Here is a 19,658-nt window from a genome sequence, read left to right on the forward strand (position 1 = left end):
CTCCATTTATTCTCTTAGGTGTTTTTTTTGTAAGAGGTAAAAGTTTGTTGTTTGCGGATCACATTTACAGTTTTCTGCACAACAAGAGATGAACCAAACATTAGTAGTTTGTAAGATTGTTTGTTTTTAAAGTTTGCGGACTGTTAAAATGAATAGAGTTTTTTTTTTCAAACTTACATTTTATCAATAGTTATATAAAGTTTATAAAAGAAAAATTAAATTTAAATTCAAAACGCATAGATCGAATCTATCATATTGATTCAAACCGTTTTTAAAATAAAAAATAAAAATGTTATATATGTGAAAGCTCATGAAACCTTGAAAATCATTCTAAAAAATAGATAATTCTAAAAAATTGTATACATCAAACCATTTATGGCATATTCAAAACAGATGAAAGTAAACACAAAAATAGAATGCATCATTAAAATCTTTGAATAGATGAGAATATAGTCACTTGAACAAAATTATTTTTTATTTTTTTGTTAATCTATTGTATAGTCAAAAGGGTTTGTCGATTACAAAAATGTGTATTGAGTTGGTTGAACAAGATTATATCGTCGTTTGATTAAGATAGATTACATGAATGATTCTTGTAGTTTGGTGTAATTTGTGCTCTTAGAACCCTATTTATTTATTTATATTTTATTATTATTATTATTATTATTATTATTATTTTAAACTTAGATTGTCCCATTGGTTTAGTTTTGTTACGTTGTTGGTTCCTGACCGACTTAAAAAGATTATTGTACCTTGTTTATTATCTATTTAAACTTTTATATTCACATATATTGAGATGAGTCCTTGATAGTTCACAAAAGTGACCTTAAGCTTATCCGAGGATGGTAGTGATCCGAGATAAGATGTTATTCCGATGATGTATGAGTTTCGAGAGTTGAACTGATCCGATGGTTGACGTATTCAATACTAAGAAGATTATTTGTCTTTTGTATGCATTAGAATATGGAACAAGATCAAGTCCAAGATTTGTTTCCCGATTTCAGATTTATGACGACTGAAATCAGACTACCAATTGAACACATCAATTTAGTCCAGACTTGACCAAACGCTTAAGATGTCATCATCAAATCATCGAGGGGCACACATATATCGTTTTTCCCGTTAGTGCAAAAGCAACGGATAAACTTTGACTTATATGCTTGTACTATTCACTCATCAAATCACGCACAACAATACGTATTATAACATCAAGTTACTGATGCGTTTACGTATTATCAATGCACAACTGACTTGCAAACAACAACTCATATATCTCCGTTTCAAGAACATAAGATACTATCGTTTCAAAATTACTCGTGATAAAATCCATGAAGTAATTCTTTGAGCGTGGGTTAATCCAATACTTAAAATCCTCATTTCCAAGTACTCATGAACATTGCAGCAAAACCATTGCTATGTCTAATCTCCATAGACAATCTACAATTCAATTCATGAGTCTTAATTTGCTACTTACTTCCAAAAGTACGAGCGACTGTAGATGTTTGAATAATTCAATTATTGCAGAAGTAAAACATGCAAAGTGAAACACAATAATAACCTAATTAACTATGGTCTCAAACTATTGAATATAAATAAAACACTTATTGTTTAATCACCATATTAATTAGACTTTATTAATTGTATAATGTTTCGATTAATCAACTAAATACTTGAATTAAACATTAGTCATGCCATGTTCTAAACATGCATACTATGTTTCTCTATGGTCCTTCCTTTGTGAGAAGATCGATTGGACACTATCCCAATGATGTTCATTTCACAATTTCAAATTTTTGTTACTACCAAATGTGTTAGAGTTCAACCTTACATGCAATGATCCTTTTGTGATGTCGAGGCTTCAAAGTCACAGAGACTTAACCAACGATATTACAACATATTCCATTGGAGATTTGTTACTAAAAACAATTCCATGGAAATGAAGTTTCAAATCCAAGATACATTTCTTGAACACCTTCCATGCATTAAAGTTCTAACTCACATGTAGATTTCAATAACCAACTCCCACTTATGGAAACATTTCCATATACCACCAATTCTGAACAAGAATCACCTGTACTCAGAATTATGTCAATATGGTCCATCCAAATGCTACTATACTTCCAACTGTCCACAAGTAACCAATCTTTTGGTAAGCTCAGACTGTTTTTGACAGTTGTTTAACAACTTTAGTCACATCCTATTCTAGTCCTTTTCCCTCTTAATGCCCTAGGCATTTGGACAATCAGAACAAATGAACATTATAGCATATGTAATCGATCCTTTATCTGAAGCATACAAGACTCGATACATAATGTCTCACATAAAGACATGACAACCTCTTGCTATAATATTTCCATATATCGAATTTCCTATGTTGAATCATTTCAAAACGATATTCATATATATCAAATACTAAGTTTTATTAAACTTTCAATCTAAACTTTTAGATTTGAAATGAAGTATGAGTGCCTTCTCCCCAAAGCTTCTCATAGCGAAACAATTCCCAAACTTTGCAACTTGCAAATTTGTAAACTTTGTTTCGTATAATTAGTATTGTCAATTTGCAACACTTAGCATAAAATTATGCTCCCACTAGCATAACAATTATGCTCCCACTAGCTTTGAAATGTACCCAGAAATCAATTGGACTTCTAGAAATCAATGCTCTTTGACTTTCTTACTAAAGTGCAGATTTCCGATACGTAATGCTTCGATAAGTCTTCAACTAGACTTTTCAAGCTTATACACCTTCATTAGATAGCATGTGTGTTTAAACCCTTTCAGAACTTATAGCTATAAGTCCTGAACGTTTAAACTATTTCTTGCCATTTCTCACAATTCGAACTATGAAAAGGGATGCCGTAATCATATGCGAATTTGAGAACGCAATTATCACAACTGCTAACCATAATGATATTAATCAGATTTAAAATCTACTAGCGAAGTGTTTCCTCATAATCATTTTCATGAATTAGAGCAAAACCTTTTGCCACTTAGATTTTATGGTGTATGTGTTCCTATCCATGTGAATTTATCAATTCCAACCTACACTCATAAGATAAGGTTGAGGACAAAACCAAAATCAAATTTAGTTTTTACTTTCATGGACTGAATTTTGCTTATTCTTATTTTCTTGCCTTCTGGCAGCACAAGGGCCTACCATCGCTTTCATGTTGTTAAGCAGCTCACACATATTGATCAATGTACTATCACTGACCAATTTGCTCTGCTTTTTGTAGTCAAATGAGAACCATAGAACTCATAAGTATTGCCAACTCAACAAGAAAATGCACAGGAACAAGAATGTGTCAATTGAACACGATAAGTTATCAACCTCAAGTCGTGTGCTAGTGATAACTAAAAGGTTTATTCTTGATTGACTCTTGAAACTTTTCAAGATCAATAAGACTCCCACTGACTTCTTTACATATAAGTTTTTCTGTTAAGGAACATTACTTGACAAGCAAAAACAAATATTCAAAAGTTAGTGTGGATTCTCGACAAGAAAACATCTCATGGAATTGGTCTTAGTCCATCTTTTGTTTTACCCAAAACATTACAATACCAATTCCAAATGTGTCAGAGTAAGAAAACATTATTACTCTACATTTCATGAGGTGTTATAAACCTACTTAGTATGAAACAAGCTTCAAGATACGATTTATAGTTACTAGAGTATGACTCTAAAACTTTAATTGGATATGAAGTATGACTCATCTCATGATTGAACCATTTCAATAATATCCGATTCCTCTTCTTAGTCGAACAATTACACTAAGATGTTCTTCGAGGATCAATTGTGACATGGTTCCCTAATCATTAAGATGATCATAAAACATGATACTAAAGTAATCTCCTCTCCTTTTAGATTGGAGAAACTTTTATCTTTCTGCCTAACAAATTCTTCATATTCGTTCCACTACTCTTTGAAACCTTTTCAAAGTGTTAGAATTATGCTTAATCTTATAACCACAACCACATTTACTGAACCATCAGTAAATCATGACGAAAAGACTTATCGTCCTTTGTGGTGGATATTAATAGTCCACATCAATGTGTACTCTCCTTTAGTCCTTCACTTGACTCACATAAACATGTGATCAAGGAATTAGTCTTAATCTTACAAAGATATAGATTATCATACATCACACAATTCGAATTGTATGATTCCAAGTTTCTGTCCAATTAAAACTCGGGTGATGAGATTTCCTTTTCACTTGGTTGATTATGACATTTCTATAAACGACATAATTACAGGCTACGATCATACACCCCCGTATAGATCTATACACAAACTCTCGCTCTCCCTCCAAGAGACTCTGGTTATAACTACAGGCTACGATCATACACTCAGTGGTGTCAACCGACATGTCTCACTAGATCCCAATTATTAATGTATAATCATTAGAATTTCCCGATATAAGATGTATATGAATTTAGATTCTTGCACATACCAATTAAGAATTGATATGAATAGACAAAGCCCGACCAACATGGAAGAGGGACAATTGTGGTCTATTAGGCATGAAAGTTATTTCCAGGCTTGATAAGTATGCGAAAGGGACACTTTAAGGCCCATTAAGCATATAATGAACAATCCAGACCCAATCAGCATGTAAATGAGCCACCAAGGCCCAATAAACATGTAAAAGATGATTTCGGCCCATTAAGCATGTAATTGGGTCACTAAGGCCTAATGGACATGTAAAGAATGAATTGGGCCCAATAAACATGCAATTTGGACCACGAAGGCCCAATAAGCATGTATAGTGGTTATTAGGCCCCATAGTCAAAACTTTACAATTTGGACTTATTTTTGTAAAACTTACACTTTAGGTCCCTTAAAACCTAAATATATTTCTAATGACTTATTTCCTATAAAATGACATTTTTGGCCAAAATAACATTTTAGTCCATTAATTTGTAAAACTTTGTATTTTCGGCCCAATTTTGTAATAATTTGCAATTTCGGCCCAAAAATACATTCATGGACATTTTCAGCCCATTTATATAAGATTTCACAATTTCAGCCCTTATTTGATAAAAATGGCCTTTTCAGCCCTTATTTTGTTATAAATGACATTTTTGGCCCAAATTTTATAAAATTAACATTTTTGGCCCAATTTTGAAATAAGTGTCATTTTCAGCCTCTAAATTTGTAAGTTTTCATTTTTTATTCAAGTTTTGAATTAAATAACATTTTAGTCCATAAAAATTTATATTTTTGCAATTTGGGCCCAAAAAGCCGTAAGGCCCAAATTAAGGCCCATAATGCAAAATTTTACACTTTTGGTCCTTTGGAAGGTATAGTTGTTATAAAAACTCATTTTTTATACAAATGTGACCCTTTTGATCCTTACAAAACCGTAAGTGGCAAAATTATCCTAATCCTTTGTTTACTTGTCAAAAATGATCCTTATACAAGATTTTTGTTTTGTTTTTCACATCTTAGGCATGTATAACACTTTTATCTTTGTAGTATGATGTTTAGAGTGTTTTAGTTTATGAATCTCACCCATTTTTGTTAGATTTTTCGAGATTCATCAAGTCTTATGACATAATCACAACATAAACCAAGAAAATCACACATAACATGCATAAATACATAGATCTACATATAAACACTTGTATTCTCCCCCTAAAAACATGTAAAACCGAAAACAAGGGGGTATGAACTCACAAAGGGTTGGTGATCTCGGTTGTGAAGAAGAAAATGGAAAGATCTTGGCCTTTAGTAAGCTTTCTTGTGTGGATTTCGAACTTAGGAAGTTCTAGGAAGCAAAATCACGAAAACATGTGTTGATAAGGAGTGATTTAGCTAAAGAATGAAGTAAACCAACTTAAGTTTACAAGATCTTACCAAGGATTGATGAATCACGAAAACATGTGTTGATAAGGAGTGATTTAGCTAAAGAATGAAGTAAACCAACTTAAGTTTACAAGATCTTACCAAGGATTGATGATATTAGTGAAGGATCCTCTTGAAAGCACTCTAGATCTTCGAAAATTTGGGGGAGGAAGGGGATGTTCTTGAGAGTGTTTGAGAGAGAGTTTTGAAAGTGTGTGTGTGTGTGTGTGTGTGTGTTTTGGGCTTGCTCTCGGCCGAGAGTGATAAAGAGAAGGAAGAAAAGGTTTTTGCATGGAGGGTAATGATGTCATGGATGTATGTGATTTCTAGATATTTGATATGTAATTGTGAGTTGTCATTAGCTTAATCCATGCTCTTTTCATTTCATTTTTTTGCATATGGGCCGAAAATTTGAGCTAAAAAAAGAAGTGGATAAATTTGGGCCATTACCTGATTTAGCTCGAATTCGTGAGGCCCAAATAATTATTTTTCGGCCTATTGGGCCCTTAGGAGAGTTCACGACCCATTTGAATAAAAGAAATGGAGTTTATGGCCCATTAGGGCTATTGGAATTTGTTGTGGCCCAACTTGGCCCATTAGAGATAAAATGAATCATTTTAGGTTCAAAATAGTCGAATTGAAGGCTTATTGGCCCATTAGGCCCAATAAAAAAATCCTAGTCCATAATGAACTTGAATCGGGATTTTTAGGGTTTTCAACTCCCAATTGACTTTCTGAATTGTTTTGCATAGAGTTTTGAACCTCAATTGTGAATCTTGACTAAGTTTGTTGTCATCGAATGAACATAGTGTATGATATCAAGTTAGAGTTACAAATATTATCATAGATGACGTTTGCATGATCACAGAATTTCTGGCTAAAATGCCAGTTGTGACATAGATCCTTTAAACACATTTGCTTGACTTGTGCTTTTAAGCATTTCTACTTTAACATCAATCAACATATATGTTAGATCAGTTAGCGTCACGTCATGGTCCCTCATATATTAGTCTTTAACAAACTGACTATATGATTCAGGAAGAGAAACTAGATCCAAGTCAATGGCCAGCTCCCTTGGGAAAACAACACCCAACATCCCCAATCTATAAATATGCGATTTCATTTTAAGAACATGTACACACACATACTTTCCATCTTGATGTTTACATGCCAATAGGGCTTGAGTAGTTTCGTACTTTTCAACTTGAAGAAGACATGACTTAGGGAGAGTCACTGGAGGAGGTGGAGGAAAAGTTGGAGAAGCATGATTTCCAGTTCCAACATTGCTTGAAGAAGGGAACATTCTTTCACCTTGATCAACATGTGGAAGATCATCTTTAGATAAAAAAGGAAAAACATTTCCAGAAAGACGAGGAAGACCATTGTTGTCTGAACTTGACATCTATAATAGGGAGATAAGAGAATTCAAGTTAGTTTATTTTAATCCTTAATTATTAACCCAAAATTTAAATTAAGGCTAGGATCCATATTTTCGATTTGAACTTTGAAGAGGGATGTCGTAATCAAATTCGAATCTATTTTAGGTAGGTAAAGAATTTACCAATTTCAATCTCATGAAACTCCTAGATCTTTGAGATTCATTGAACTATTTAATGGCATGTTTAATCTCGATTATGCTCTCACTTTATGACTGGGATGCCGAGGATCACAAATGAGATGTGAATAACCATACAAATTAGCTTGGTACTCTTAATGTCCTTTATCATCTAATCAATGTGTCGGTTAGCCACACACACTCCATTAACCAATGATAATTTAGGAGACACCCATTGCCAACAATATTAGTCCATATTAGTGTGCCGGGTTAACCACACACGCTCCACTAACGACCGATAAGGTGCAATGTGCAATTTCATGGATTAACATCAAATTCACATTTTTCCTAAAGTAACTAAGAGTGGGATTTTAGAAAATAGTTTAGTTACTTTTTATCATTATACTTTTAATGAGGATTAATTATCCTATCGAGCCCGTTCGGATAACGATCCTCCGCCATACAAGAGAGCGGTGGGTAAGAGTGGATACCAAATGACGGTCATTTTATAAGCAGCTTCCTTAAACTCTCCTTATAGTATGGCTTCGTGAATGAGGCGTACTAGCGATTCGAATGACTATTCTTATACGTAAAATATAAATTAAGCTCTTAATTATATATAGTATAAGGTGAATTTTAAATATTTTAAAATTCCAACAGTTTAATGTTTTAATAAATTAAACTATTAATTTAATTAAATTTAAACCAATTATGGATTTATTAATTATCCTTTAATTAATCAATTAATTAAATTAATAATAAGATCCATAAGGATGTATTTTAAACATTTCAAAATACTATGGTTTTTAAATCTATTTAAAATTTTGAAAATTAAAACAAATTTTAATTTAAATTTAAAATTCAAAAACTTTGATTTAATAATTATCTATTAGTTAAACCTTTAATTAATTTATTAAATCAATTAAGGATTATCCATTAAATTAAACAAATTATTTTAACCTAATCCCTTATCCCCTAAATCTCGAAAATATGGAAGGGATTTAGTTAAACAATTAAGAAGATAATTACCATATATAACAACCCTATCTATTCCATAGATTTTCGAAATCTTTGACTTGGGGTGGAAGGCAAGGCTTTTAATCCTTGCCTTATTTTCGAAAACCCTAGGGTTTGGAAACCCTAGATCTCGAAATTTTGGAGGCCAAAGGAAAGGATTAAAGAACCCTTTACAAATTTTCGAAAACCTGGGTTATGAAACCCTAATTTGCGAAAATCATAAGGCTTAGGGTTTAATTGCCATAAACCCTAATTTTGTCAAATTTAATCAATTGCATCAAATCTAATTGAAAACAAAACCAAAAGCTCTGATACCACTAATGGTTTTTTGAGCATAGCAAACAATTCCTATGTGTGCATGCAACCCTAATATATTGGATCTATGTTTTCTCTATTAGACATACAAGCATTGAACACAAAACTAGAAACCCTAGAAGGTAAATACAATTTTCGAAATTAACAAACCAAAATGGTTAGAAATCATACCTTTAAGATTGTTATTGTAAACAATCTTGAATCCTTGCTCGAAAGACCTTTGGTAGCAAGCGCCACAAGTGTCGCGCCTCTAATGGTTCACAAAAAACCCTAGCAACCAAGGAAAACTATAGAGAGAGAGAGGGAGAGAGAGAGAGAGAAAGAGAGAGAGAGATAGAGGGAAGGGACCAAAATTTCGTCCAAGGCACTAAGAAAGAAGGCTTACACGAAATTCAACCCTAATGAGGGTTTATATAGGTGTTAGGAAGGTATTGGATAAGGCAGGTATATCCAAGATAACCCTAATCCCTTAACTTCCACTATAAGGCATCCAAGGCACCCTTAGAGCCCAAGGAAACCCTAAGAGCACTCTAGATTTCATTCCCCCTCTTTAGGGAGGTTCTAGAATTACCCAATGCTCAACTATTGAACATTGTCACCTTTAGTCCCTGCACATTTAATTAATTCCTTTAATCCCAAAATTAATTCCAAATTAATTTATGATTAAATATTAATTAAACAATATGATTTCTAATTAAGATATTATTTCCATAATACATTAATAAATCATTTATTTTGATTTCTAATTAATTTATTAACCATGTCATAAATTAATAAATCATTATTTTCTCTCTAACAGTTATCCTATTCAATTGCCAGGTTTGAAGGCAACCCAAAAGGATTGTGCTACTATTAATTCAAATTTATACCAATTATAGTTATGGGCTTAGACACCTAATCCAACATGGTGGAGCGGGAGAGGCTGGCCCACAAGTTTTTGGATCTGAGACAGGGGTCTGAGTCGGTGACGGAGATCACCAAGAAGTTCATAGAGAGAGCTATGTTTTGCCTTGAGTTTGCTGCTTCTGAGCAAGCTCAATGAACCGGTATTAATGCATGCTCAAGTCGGATATTCGATAGTTTGTGTCTACTCAGCGCTATGGTTCACTGGTGGATTTGCAGGAGGCCGCTAGGCGGAGGGAGATTGAGATGGAGCTCCAGGAAAGGGAGCAGAGGCAGGCCACGTTGCCGTAGTAGCCGATGGAGAAGCGGTTTAATCCAGCCGGCCAGAGTTCGGGATCGTTTGGAAGGAGACGCAGATCTCTTGTGTGTCGCAGGTGTGGCGGGAAGGGCCATTTGGACAGAGATTGTAGGCAGGGTGATCGAGTTTTTTTCTATTGTAGCCAGGAGGGCCACTTTAGAGCTAGTTGTCATTTTCTTGCGTTCGGTAAGGTGCTGAATCCTACACCCTTAGCTTGGCAGCTGCCCGACGGTCGTCATGGGACGGCCGGAGTACCAGGGACCGAGAGCTAAGATTGGAAATTTTTCTTTTTAGCATTTGGGGTAGTATTGGTATTCATCTTTAATTCCCGTTTATGTTTTAAAGTTCAGTTGTAATCTCGGATGATCAGTTAAATGGAAGTATCTTAGTTGGTTTTGGTTAATTAAATTATTTGTGTGAATGAATTAATTATCTTTGTCATCAGATTGTGTGTGTGTTGGGGTTATGAATGTCATGCGGGTTCAGATTCTCCGTGTATTTGGATATCAGTGGTTGGGATCAAGTTACCAGGTTATAGCATATTTCAAGTGGGGGAGAGTGGGACCTAGAAGTAGGAAGACCCTGTGGAAAGGTTTGGTTCCCAGTCGGATTTCTCCAAGTTCAAGGCTTCCGCATAATTGCTAAATTTTTTTTGGTTTCGCATTAAGGTCATTGTCAATTGTTGTATTTCCGACAAATCTTTGAGTTTAAGACAACTTCATGGTGGTTTATTGGTGGTTCGGAGATGACCACGACTGATTATTCCTTCTACCAGGGGTTCAAATGGGGTTGGTGCATGGTTGGAAGACAGGAGACTTATAAATCAACAGATGTGGATAAAGTGATCGGTTAAGGGTTGATGGAGGTATCAATCCTAGAAATTGAATCCTGAAGTCTAGATCTGACGGGTGTTGGTGGCTTTGAGAGTCCCCAGTTCTGCAGTTCTCGCGAGAAGTTCGATTCGCTAATTAGAAAGTTGTGGATTATGCTGGCATGATACGTAATTGTTTTAGTGATTTTCTTTTTGAGTCTTGTATTAGGGAGCTTCCTTGTTCTCAGATGAAGGGTTTGCCAGTAGTGATTGGTCAGGAGTCCGGGTCCTCAGTCGCTATTGTGTGTTTGTGTTCGGGAAATACACGAGTTGTCTCATAGCAGGAAGTAGATGGTCAGGGAGCTCGTTGTAGCCAACGATTCTTTCTGTCTGTGTGACAACCCGGAATTTCTATTCTGTACAACCATTCGATTCAATAGAAGTCAGAACAGTTTCTACTAACTTTCAAGCTTTTTGGAAAAAGTTTGAGTGTTTTAAGATTAGTACTTCAGGAGATATCAGGAGAGAGGATGCCATAGGGTTTATTGTGTAGCAATAATGTCCCAAAACTCCAAGAGTTTGGAGTTTACGGCCTAAACAAGGTGTTTACGTCCGTAAACCCCAAGGGTATAAGTATGGCACTTAGCCATTTTTAACACTTTTTCACAATTTCAAAGCTAGAACTCAAATCCTCTCAAGTATCATCCGATTTTTCTTCTTGATCTTCAACTTTGTAAGTGTTTCTATCCCTAAAAAGTTGATATCTTACTTAATCTAGTGATCTTACATGATTCCATCCGTGAAATCATTCCAAAAGTGTAGATCTTCAAGTTTCACCAAGAACACCAAGAACACACACTAGTGTTCTTGGACTTTTAGCACCTTTTCAAGATTCTACCTAGTAAGTACTCTTACCCTAGTGTATTATAAGACTTGTTACACTTCTAATCATCAAGAAAACACCCAAGAATCAAGATCAAAGTTGTTTACGGTTCAAGGTGTTCTTGGACCGTAAACCCTAACAAAGGGGCTAAAGTGGCCCTAGTCCCTTACCAAGCCTTGGAAACTAGCCTAGACCCCTTCCTTGATGTGCTTAGTACTTGAAAACATCAAAAGACCATAAACCATTTGGGTTTACGGCCGTAAACCCAAGGAGAAGTGGTCCAAGGACCGTAAACTCCCTAAAGGAGTGAAATGGTGCCCTAATCTCTTCCTAAGGCTTAAACATGAAGTAGGAATGCTTCTTATGATCTTAATGGCTTCAAAACACAAAATGGTCAAGTACCATGAGTTTACGTCCGTAAACTCATGGGTTTACGACCGTAAACTCAATGAGTTATGGGTTTACGACCGTAAACTCAATAAGAGTTGGTCACAAAACCGTAAACTCCAAAGGAGTTTACCCTTGAACCCTAAACTCAATTACAAGGTCCTACCACCCTTAGATGCAATCCTTAGGACTTATAGCACTTAAATCAAGTGTTTTACATGTCTTAGGATGTCTTAAATTTGGTTAATTAGTTGTTTTATGACTAATTGGATACATATATGTGTGATTATATGTTAACTAGGATCTTTGTGTGTGTACAAGTCTTCACTTGACACCTAGCATCCTAACCATTCCGTTCATCCAAACCACTCATTACAGGTGAGTTCATACCCCCTTAATCAATCTTTTAAATGATTTTAAATGCTTTCATGGGGGGGGGGGGGGGGAATACAAGTAGAAAACAGGAAGTTATAGAATCAATCACATGTGATTTATAACTGTGTTTTCAAACAACTGATTTCACATACTTCTAAATGTGATAAACACAATGCTTTTCAGTTATTTTTACTTTGTTATCAACAAATTACTTTTGAATTATTTTATAAACTGACATCAAGTCATTATTATTTATTGTTCAAAACTCTTAAATGTTTTACAAAACCTCTTTCAATTTACTGTTAAAAACCATATCTATACACTTATGTTTCATGTATATATGTATTGATATGAGAGTTTTCATTCTTTCTTCAGTTCTAACACTCTTGAGTAGCAAGGGTGTATAAACGTACTTGGACATTCAATTTACATTCCAGTAAACTATTATAGGTATAGTTTTGGGGATACAAATTACTATTCCTATTACAAGGAATTACACAAGAGTCAGTTCATTCATGAGTCTATACTACTATATGAAGAGATACTATTACATGTTATCCAGAGAGAAATACTATATCTATACAGAGAGAAATATTATATATATACTTTACGGGACTGACCATCCTACACCTGGCTGCTAGCTACAGCGGGACCTGTTCATCGACGGATGATCTCGGTTGTACTGTTCGGCGAGTTTCCACGCCGTGTTTATCCTAAGGCAAAAGGATACGATTTCAATGATTATATAATTTTCCCTATTACTTTTATTTTGTGACACATTCACATAAACGATGAGGTAGACTATATTTTTATAATAATAGTTGTACAGGGAAAAATCTTCATTGATACAAAAATGCAAACTTTCAAAGCATTCGGGTCTTGGTAGAAGACTACTTTTTATACTAGTAGGAAATATGGGATTTTCTAGGGTTTTCACACTTATACTAAATGTTTTATTAAACATTTACAAGTCTTTCATAACAGCTTTTCGAATCAATGACACCATAATACTTATGAATTCACCAGCTTTATGCTGATCTACACTTTCAAAATAACTTGTATTCTCAGGTCACCAGTAGACAGGTACGATGACCAGGTTTTGAGAAGACGGAGCACAGACAAGACTCGTCTTTTATTTTGATTACATATTTTGGTGTCTTATTACTATGAAAGAACACTCATGTATTAAAACTTTACTTTTAATGCAATGGATGATGTTGTTGCTTGTTTACTACTTTGCACTGTTATGATACTTTACATGACGTCCTCCACCCCCGAACGTTTCCGCTGTTCCGATTTTGGGGTGTGACAGTCTGGGATGCCAATGGATAGATGAGGGAGCTTTATCTCGAGTATTCGCTGCATCAGACTTTGAGGACGAAGTCTAAGTCAAGTGGGGGAGAATTGTAACATCCCGATGAAGAGATACTTCTAATTTTAACCGTGTAATTTAATTATGTTGCATTTTGGTCCCTAAGTTCAAGAAAGAGTGCAAAAAGGGCCCTAGTGGCATTTTCGTAAATTAGCCTTGGGGGAGTACGCCATACGTACACATGTACGCTGAGCGTACTAAGGCACACTCTAGTACGCTGGGCGTACATCTCGTACGCGGGGCGTATGTGCCAGAGATGGAAACCCTAATTTTTGGGGGTTTAGCTCATGTTTAAGCCCCATTATAGCCTCATTTCCCCTCACTTCATCAGCCTCCATCCTCTTAGAACGTTTTTGCAACCCTAATTCACCTTGTGAAGCTATTCCATGCTTAAGAGAGTGTGTGTTCTGTGCCTTGAAGAAGAGGGAAGGAAGTAGAGCTCATCTTGTAGGAGTAAAGAACTTTGGATCTGGGATTTCTACCTCATTTGCAACCTTTTGAAAGTATAAAGCTTGCAACTTTACCCCTCCATCATATAGATCTAGAAATGGATGTTTTAATGATGCTTTTTGGTCCCGAAATGTTAGATTTTGAGCATGTCATGTTCTTGATTCATTAAGTTGTATTTTCAAACTTTAGTAGAGGACTTAAGTCATAAAAATGGAGTTCCAACGGTTTGTTTTGTCCTATGCATCTTATTAAGAGTCTTAAGGCATTAAGATGTTGGGTTTGTTAGGATGATAATCCTTGAAAGATCGTTTGGATTTATACAGATAAATAACAAGAACACAACGATGATCCAAAATATGATGAATGATTGAAAGGTCACGCCTCAGAAGAACTTGACAAAGAATTGCTACTGTAGAGGCATGATTAGGGTTACAAAGTAATTATCAGAGTTACCAAAATATGATGCATGCATGCATCTTAAATACTCTAACCCTAGTAAATAAATATGGGAGGACAGGCCCAACCCGTTTACAAAACAGACTATACATACGACCCAATGACACAACATAATAATCCTAACAATCTCCCCCTTTGCGTCAATTGATTGAGAGTCCTTCAAGCCTGAGTTCGCTTCTGTACTTCATAGACTTTCGGAATGATGCTCAATAAAGTCTTGCGAACTTGAATGTACCATATAATCATATCAGAGAATCATTTCAAATCTCCTTTGCTGTTGCCCTTGAATTTGGTGACCATGTCCAAAATAAACTCAAGACAAGAGGTAGAGTACAAATGTTTATCAGGGAGATGAAAACAGGACTTGTGAAAATCTGCATTACTTCGTTCTCTAGCCTGAAATACCACATACCATTCTTCTTTGTAAATCTTCCCTAGCTTCAACTTCTCAAAACCTTCTGGAGATTCTTTAGGAAGAATAGAAGGCTTCCTTCGTAGCACAACAGCTATTTCCACATCCATATTACCAACCTCTTGAATATAGGAAGTTATCATCAGTTTGAGATGGGTAATAACAGGCTCATACTTTTGTTCGTCTCTCAACAGTAGGTTGTAGAGCATCATCCAGTCGTATGGGTTGAGACATGGCAGGTCTGCAAGAGTGAATTCATAAAATTGACTAGCAGAACCTCTGACAACTTTGAATTTTGCATTTGGGAAAATGTCAGTCTTAATTGGTCCAACGACCTCCACTTCTGTTATCTTGCTTGCACTCCACGTTTCGTACTGTGGCTTCATATGCTTGAGATAGAACGGGAAGAGGAGATGGTCAACCCCGCTGTCAGTAGATGGGACGTTCACAACTTTCACATAAGAGAGAAACTTGAAGGCCTAGGAGTTATTGGAAGATCCAATTGCGAATCTTGTGTGTTCTGAAGTTCGAACGACACAATTGGTTCTAACCAATATTGACTTGGTAAGTCAACAACTTCATTTTGAATCCCTTTCAGTGCCCACTCAGGAAATAAGAGCTTCCTGCTTTCAAGTGTGATATGAGCTTCTTTTTCTGCTTTCTCTTTTTGTTCAGCCTCACGAAAAATTAGTTGTTGCTTATCCAGTTCAGCTTCGCGAGCTTTTCGCCTTTTAAGTTTGTCTTCATCAGTCTCTTCATCTTCACTATTGTCAATGATTGGGTCATTGCTAAAAAGTTTTTCTTTACCCTTAGGCTCAGTCTCGCTTTTGACAGTGTACTTGGTGACAGTGTGCTTGGCTGAAGGTTTGGGGTCATCCTTCTTGGATTGTGATTCTCCCCCTTGTATTGGAATGATGGGAGTCTTCGAAACACCCTCAATCCTACTAAGCATAGAAATAGCGGGACGAAACTTGTCAGCTATATGCCTGCAAATGGAAATGGTGAGAATTGGATCATGAGAATCAAGAATGCTGGAGAGCAAAGCATTCACATCCCTAACACAGCTTTTGACCACAACTTGCTCAGACTGAAGATCTTTGATCTCTTTTTTGGCTTATTCAAGTTTGTCTTGATGAACCTTGACTGTAGTGGTGTGAGCAGCAAGTTGATCCATATGGTTATTTTCAGCTGTGAGAGACTCTGAAAGCTTTGTCATCTTCGTATAAATAGAAGCTTTAAAGTCAACATTCTCCTGTTGCAGCTCAGTACGAACTCATGCAAGAGCCTCATTCTCCTTTCGTAAGGTGGTATTCAGACCAACTATAGCCTCATTAGCCAGACGCGTGTTAGACTCAACGAATGATTGGAAGTTAGCCATAAAGGCCTTAGCATCAGAAATAAGGTTTTCCATTTTGTTAGCCTTTTCACCACATAAGGCTGCAGAATCTGAAACAACCTTATTGGCCTTATCCAAATTGGCTTGGTGTTCTTTGGTAAGAGATATGAAAAAGGATTCAATGGCAGCCTTAGAATAAGCATCAGAAGAAGAATCACGAGAAGAATTGATCAACGAATCAAGCTTCTTAGTGATGATCTTGAATTGGCATTAAGTAACAGGAGCATCATCATCACTTTCAGTCCTGATGTTGAATGGAATAAAGGTGAAGCATGCTAAGTCTTCTTCATCATCCCCATAAATCATGTCCAGATCATTTTGGCGAAGAGGAGAAATGGGTGGTGTGTTGTAACCAGTTGCGAAACCTGATGGTTCAGCCCCCGCATCAGATGCGTTGACCGAAACAGGAGGTTCAACTGATGTTTTGGGTGTTGTGGTTGACTTAGTAAATAAAAGAGTAGAGAGAGAAATAGTACTCTGAGGTTGAGATGAAACTGGTGGAGGACAGGGTGCAATAGTTATTGGTGTGGAAGTGGTTGTAGTTTTGGGTGAAGGAGGAGGAGATGGAAAGAAATCGTTGTAAGTAGGAGTTACCTCAGGATTAGATGTGACAACTGGATTGCGAACATATTCATCCTCCTCGTTACGAATGAGTTCTTCCTCCTCATTGCGAACGGGTTCGCTTTCCTCGATGCGAATGGTGTCGTCCTCCTCGTTGCGGACATCTGACTGAGTGTCAGATTGCGAATGTTCACTTTCAGATGGAGTGGGGGACTTGGACTTGCGAGCCACTCTCTTCAACTTTCGCTTTTTAGGAACAACTGCAGATGGAGAAACTTTCGTCTTTCGCTTTTGTGGAATGTTCGTAGGCTCAGATGGACCTTCTTTATCTAACTTATTACGAAATACCCATTTCATACCTACAACTGATGCATCAGGTGGAGTTGGAATTAACCTCCAAACCTTGTTTTGTTCGAACTCATTGACTTCGTATTGCATTGATTGCACCCAATCAGAATGACCGAGAGCATCGTTAACAATTTTGAGTTCAGCCTTGGAAACGAACGAATTAAACATACAAAATTCCACTGTAGAGAATAATGCAGTTTGTTTCGCAGACGATTCGCCAATTACTTGGGTTCTTGGGTGATCTCTAGTCCATTTGGTTAGAGGAGGATATGTTGGATCATAAGAGGGATCCAGTTCAACATTTACTTCTTCGAATTCTGATTGAAAATCCGAATCATCATTCACATCTTTATTCTCCCCCTCGAACGATGAGAGCTCCTCTACTTCAGGAATTGAATTGCCACCGTCGAATGATGTTTTTGGGACATTGTTGGTGGGTCATTTGATGAAGTAAAACCCTCCCCCTGCAATGGAATGTTCATATCTTGTGGTGTGGATTGCTCCCCTTGAAAATTGCATTGGAATCAGAATTCTCCCCCTGGAATGTAGTGTTCGTGTCTTGAGGGACTTTCGCACTTGGTGGCTGTTGGTGCATATTCTTCGTAGCGTCGTCAATAATTTTCTTCGGTTCATCCTCTTTGTTGTTAGCTGCTTTTGATTTGGATGAAATAGCCTTCTTTGGCTCATCAAAGAGTAACATGAATTCCTCATATAGATTGGAGAGAGGAATCGTGGCTGGACTTGGCTTAGGAAAGATCTCCTTCGATTGACTCTCATTCGAATGAATCCTCTTCAAGTAGTTGTCGTAAAACGTGACATAGTAGGTTTCTTCCATCTTTTTGGATCGTTTGTTGAGAACCCTATATGCCTTAGAGGTTAGCGAATATCCCAAGAATATACCCTCGTCAGCTTTCGCATCGAATTTGTTTCGTTGTTCCTTGGAGTTGAAGATGAAACACCTGGAACCAAATACATGAAAAAACTTAATGTTAGGTTTGCGATTATTTAATATTTCATAAGGAGTGATGGGAAATCGCTTATTTAGGATGGATCTGTTTTGGGTGAAGCAAGCAGTTGCAATTGCATCCGCCCAGAAATAGAGAGGCATACATGCGAAAGATAGCATGGTTCTCGCAGCTTCGCACAAGGAGCGGTTTCGAATTTCAACTACGCCGTTCTGTTGTGGAGTATAAGGAGCAGAAAAATTGTGTGAAACTCCCTTCTCAGCAAGGAATTCTTCAAACGCATGGTTTTTGAATTCCAAACCATTATCACTGCGAATATTGCGAACCAGCTTTCACAGTTGAAGCTCAATTTGCTTTATGAAATCCTTGAGTTTTGGTGTTGCTTCAGATTTCTGTTTAAGAAAGTACACCCAAGTGAAACGTGAAAAATCATCAACTATTACAAGAATATACTTACTACCACCATTACTTTTAATTGCAGAAGGGTCACAAAGGTCGATATGTAGAAGTTCTAGTGGTTCAATGACTTTCGTGTTTACTATCGTTGGATGACTTTTACTACTTTGCTTCCCCATTTCACAAGCCGCACATAAATGATCCTTATCAAATTTAAGGAGAGGAAGACCTCGCACGTGATCACAAAGAACAAGCTTGTTGATGTCTTAGAAGTTGAGATGCGAAAGTCTTCTATGCCATAGCCAGATATCATCTGATTGAGATTTCATAAGTAAACAAATGGTGGGTTTCCCTCGTATCGGATTCAGATTTAACGGATACATTTCGCTTTTGCGGTTCGACTTTAAAAGAACTGCTTTCGTCTTATTTTCTATTATCTCAGATCCTTCGTCATCAAATGAAACTTTTAAGCCCGTCCCCACAACCAATTACGAAACACTTATGAGATTATGTTGTAAGCCTTCCACATACGCCACTTTACGAATCGAAAAATCTCCATTCGTTATCATCATATAGCCTTTAATCTTTCCAAATGAGTTATTTCCATACTTCACATTTCCACCATCTTTGAGAGCCCGAAACTCTCGCAACTCCTCCTTCCTCCCAGTCATGTGACGCGAGCAGCCACTGTCGATATACCATTCTGAGTCAAACTGCTCGTCACGTATTACCTGCGAAAATCAAGAAGATTTAGGAACCTAAAGTTGCTTGGGTCCTTGGGTGCCTTTTACAGAAAGGGGAAAAGTAATTGCAAAATCAACCATATAAGTACGTTTAACTAATGTGGTCTCATCTTTCTTTGTTATGGTGAAAACTTTTATCCTTTTATCTTTTTTGTTCGTTTCTTTTG

The sequence above is a fragment of the Lactuca virosa genome, chromosome 9 (genome assembly GCF_052849685.1).
Source record: "Lactuca virosa cultivar CGN04683 chromosome 9, Lactuca_virosa_CGN04683_v6, whole genome shotgun sequence".
NCBI lineage: Eukaryota > Viridiplantae > Streptophyta > Magnoliopsida > Asterales > Asteraceae > Lactuca > Lactuca virosa.